This window comes from Oncorhynchus keta, unplaced genomic scaffold, assembly GCF_023373465.1.
Source record: "Oncorhynchus keta strain PuntledgeMale-10-30-2019 unplaced genomic scaffold, Oket_V2 Un_contig_13890_pilon_pilon, whole genome shotgun sequence".
Lineage (NCBI taxonomy): Eukaryota > Metazoa > Chordata > Actinopteri > Salmoniformes > Salmonidae > Oncorhynchus > Oncorhynchus keta.
In genome coordinates, this window is record NW_026278423.1 from 1 (window position 1) to 5,000 (window position 5,000).

Sequence of the window (5,000 nt, forward strand, 5' to 3'; positions counted from 1 at the left end):
GCAACTAGCCTACCTGGTTAAATAAAGGTGTTCTCAACTAGTCTACCTGGTTAAATAAAGGTGTTCTCAACTAGCCTACCTGGTTAAATAAAGGTGTTCTCAACTAGCCTACCTGGTTAAATAAAGGTTAAATAAAGGTGTTCTCAACTAGCCTACCTGGTTAAATAAAGGTGTTCTCAACTAGCCTACCTGGTTAAATAAAGGTGTTCTCAACTGGCCTACCTGGTTAAATAAAGGTGTTCTCAACTAGTCTACCTGGTTAAATAAAGGTGTTCTCAACTAGCCTACCTGGTTAAATAAAGGTGTTCTCGACTAGCCTACCTGTTTAAATAAAGGTGTTCTCAACTAGCCTACCTGGTTAAATAAAGGTGTTCTCAACTAGCCTACCTGGTTAAATAAAGGTGTTATAAATCAATAAAATAAATGTATCTCTACCTGTTCTAATGTCATGGCCGATCCCTTCCACTTGGATGGTGGCGTTGGCTATGCCCCGCCCCTGCATGTCCCAGACAATGCCTTTGATCCCACGATGCACCTGTGCATGAAAGGTCAGAGGTCAAAGATCAACTGACTGAATAATAATAATAACAACAATAATAATAATATGTAACGTATCATATATAATATTAATTTGATGATATTATATTTTATTTTGGGGGGTAAAAACAAGTTTTAACAGTATTTAAAAGTACAATAAACCCCAGAGTATGACACATGAATGCTTAAAAACTATTATTTTCAATGTGATCCTTGATATAAATATTTAAACAGTATAATATGACTGGTTTCAGAAAGCTAGGCGCATGTCGCATGTCACTACTTCGCAGGAGAGGCATTTAAACGTCTTGTTGTCGTTGTTGTCATGGAAATGCCTTCTGGAACATGTCACCTTTCGTGTGCCTTAATAAACCAACATTTATTCAATCTGTAAATACGAATACAATTTGTTAAAATACTAGCTTAATTGGTTTAAGCCACGGAAAACGGCAGGACCCTTCCCGTCAGCCATGATTGGCTGAGATAATGGACGGGCTGGACATGCCGGGAGAGGAGTTTGGATTGGTCTGCCATGTAGCTTCTGTCTATAACGTGAGTTGCTTAGTATGTGTTGACGGTCCTTTCTACTGCTGTGTTTTTTGAAAGATACAACCGCGATCGAGAACTACAAAGGTTTTGCTACTTTTCTCAGCAACATTTACGTCCTGAATTTAACAGGAGCTGTTCGACAGTGCAGTTGGAAAAAGTTGTGACGGGTTACTTTGAACCTGAGTGACACAACGCTGACCAAACAAGATGTGGCCCCCAATGGTGGAACAAACTCCTCACGACGCCAGGACAGCGGAGTCAATCACCACCTTCCGGAGACACCTGAAACCCCAATTCTTTAAGGAATACCTAGGAGAGGATAAAGTAATCCTTCTCACCCCTCCATTTAAAAGATTTAGATGCACTATTGTAAAGTGGCTGTTCCACTGGATGTCATAAGGTGAATGCACCAATTTGTAAGTCGCTCTGGATAAGAGCGTCTGCTAAATGACTTAAATGTAAATGTAAATGTAATGATGTAGCTGCAAAACAGAACAGAATAAAATGGTTCCAGTCTGCCTTGAAGCGTTCATCCATGTATATAAGAGTCTAGCAACATTGTCAGATATTATACATTTCTAATTTAGTCAGAAAGTGGATTTTATTGCAAGTCAAAGCATATTGTTCGCTAGCTAACGTTAGGTTATCTTAATGGCTCGCTAGCTAACGTTATCTTACTGGCTCGCTAGCTGATGTTATCTTACTGGCTCGCTAGCTAACGTTAGATTATCTTACCGGCTGGCTAGCTAACATTATCTTACTGGCTGGCTAGCTAACGTTATCTTACTGGCTGGCTAGCTAATATTATCTTACTGGCTGGCTAGCTAGCGTTATCTTACTGGCTGGCTAGCTATCATGACCTTCTCTGGACTCTATGCCCTCTCTAGACTCTACAACCTCTCTAGACTCTACAACCTCTCTAGACTCTACAACCTCTCTAGACTCTACAACCTCTCTAGACTCTACAACCTCTCTAGACTCTACAACCTCTCTAGACTCTACAACCTCTCTATACTCTACAACCTCTCTATACTCTACAACCTCTCTAGACTCTACAACCTCTCTAGACTCTACAACCTCTCTAGACTCTACGACCTCTCTAGACTCTACACCCTCTCTGGACTCTACGCCCTCTCTGGACTCTACGCCCTCTCTGGACTCTACGCCCTCTCTGGACTCTACGCCCTCTCTGGACTCTACGCCCTCTCTGGACTCTACGCCCTCTCTGGACTCTACGCCCTCTCTGGACTCTACGCCCTCTCTGGACTCTACGCCCTCTCTGGACTCTACGCCCTCTCTGGACTCTACACCCTCTCTGGACTCTACAACCTCTCTGGACTCTACGACCTCTCTGGACTCTACGACCTCTCTGGACTCTACGACCTCTCTGGACTCTACGACCTCTCTGGACTCTACACCCTCTCTGGACTACACACCCTCTCTGGACTCTACACACCCTCTCTGGACTCTACATACTGTACCTGCTCCATGAAGACGAGCAGAGACTCCCGGTTGTTTTCCCACTCCTCCGCCAGCTCACTCTCATGGGGGAATTTGTCACAGCCCACGTACATCGACAGCTCAAAGCAGTTGGTGTGCAAGTAGCTGAAGTCGTTCATACCTGCCGACACAGAGACAGTGGTGCTACTGCACTGTAACACTGAGAGACAGGGGGCTAGTCGTCCATACCTGCCAACACAGCGGCACAGACAGAGTAATTTATCTGTCGGCCAACTGCCCAATGAAAAGACATCAGCTCATATGTTATTTTTTCACCAGTGTTTTATAAAGATAATAAATCAAATCAGCATGTGTTTAAATGAAGAGCTACTCTGGTACTGGTCTGTGGTATGTTTTTCCATCGGCAGGGACTGGGAAACTGGTCAGAATTGAAGGAATGATGGATGGCGCTAAATACAGGGAAATTCTTGAGGGAAACCTGTTTCAATCTTCCAGAGATTTAAGACTGGGACGGAGTTCACCTTCCAGCAGGACAATGTCCCTAAGCATACTGCTAAAGCAACACTTGAGTGGTTTAAGGGGACACATTTAAATGTCTTGGAATGGCCTAGTCAAAGCCCAGACCTCAATCCAATCGAGAATCTGTGGTATGACTTAAAGATTGCTGTGCACCAGCGGAACCCATCCAACTTGGGAGCTGGAGCAGTTGTGCCTTGAAGAATGGGAAAACTCCCAGTGGCTAGACGTGCTAAGCTTATAGAGACATACCCCAAGAGACTTGCACATGTAATTTCAGCAAACGGTGTCTCTACATATTATTGACTTTGGAGAGGTGAAAAGTTATGCACGCTCAAGTTCATTTTTTTGTCTTATTTGTTGCTTGTTTCACAATAAAACATATTTTGAATCTACAAAGTGGTAGGCATGTTGTGTCAATCAAATGATACAAACCCCCCAAAAATATATTTTAATTCCAGGTTGTAAGGCAACAAAATAGGAAAAATGTCAAGGGGTTGAATACTTTCGAAAGCCACTGTATGTTGCATGAGACTTTAAAAAAGTTTTTTCATACCTGACGTGCTCCTGTTCGGCATTTGCTGTATGATCGATGAGAATCTCCATATTGCAAATGTACGGTCCCTTACTAGACACGTCTGCGAATGTTTGAAAATTTGCCGACAGCGTCGGGCCGTGCACCAGGGCCAGATCTTCCGGGAAGTCATCGAACGAAGTGTCTCGGACATTCGATTTCCGTTTTATAACATTTAAAAATGTTGGTCATTTTTCCGTTGTCCCCGTAAATTCCACCAGATGGCGAATGGATTCTATTTGCAAATGTACAAAACATCACCAATCATGACATGGCCATTTCTCCTAAATGGTAAAGACTTTCCAAGACGAAACTTGGTGAGCATAGGTTTGGTCTAATGGGCTGTTAGCCCAGAATCATAGGTTTGGCCTAATGGGCTGTTAGCCCAGAAACATAGGTTTGGCCTAAATGGGCTGTTAGCCCAGAAACATAGGTTTGGCCTAATGGGCTGTTAGCCCAGAAACATAGGTTTGGCCTAATGGGCTGTTAGCCCAGAAACATAGGTTTGGCCTAATGGGCTGTTAGCCCAGAAACATAGGTTTGGCCTAATGGGCTGTTAGCCCAGAAACATAGGTTTGGCCTAATGGGCTGTTAGCCCAGAAACAAGATGGCGTCGAGGTCTCAACGCTTTTTGAGTTAAGGCCATTTTTCTGGGATTAAAGGTCAAAAAACAAAATAGAGCGCTAATTTGACCGCTTCACGTAGAAGTACATGAGCCTACGATGTCTTGGAAAAAAAGAACCAGCCATTTATCTATGAGAAATTGTACAATGTACAATTGGTGATGGTCAAAGAAATGTGTTTTTTCCCCAAAAGGATTGAAATGAAGAACTACTCTGCTACTGGTCTGTGATAATACATCAATACATGAATTTAATTGAATCAGAGATTAACTGAAATGAATTGAACTGAACTGAAATGAATTGAAATTAATTGAATTGAACTGAAATGAATTGAACTGAAATGAATTGAACTGAACTGAAATGAAATGAAATGAAATGAACTGAACTGAAATGAATTGAACTGAACTGAAATGAAATGAAATGAAATGAACTGAACTGAACTGAAATGAATTGAAATGAAATGAATTGAACTGAACTGAAATGAATTGAACTGAACTGAAATGAAATGAACTGAATTGAATTGAACTGAAATGAACTGAACTGAATTCAATTGGAATGAACTGAAATGAATTGAATTGAATTGAACTGAAATGAACTGAACTGAATTCAATTGGAATGAACTGAAATGAATTGAATTGAATTGAATGGAAAACATCAGCACTAACTCCCTGCCGCGGTGTGCCAGGACGCCCGTTGATGGTGCCATCTTCCTTGGCAAAGTCCTCGGTGTGGCAGACTCG

The 5,000-nt window shown here is 42.1% G+C and overlaps 1 pseudogene; it reads right to left on the bottom strand.

Annotated features, from left to right (window-relative positions):
* Window positions 1-435: 435 nt before the first annotated feature.
* Window positions 436-5,000, bottom strand: part of LOC118382245 (inactive carboxypeptidase-like protein X2) — a 4,786-nt pseudogene continuing 221 nt past the window's right edge.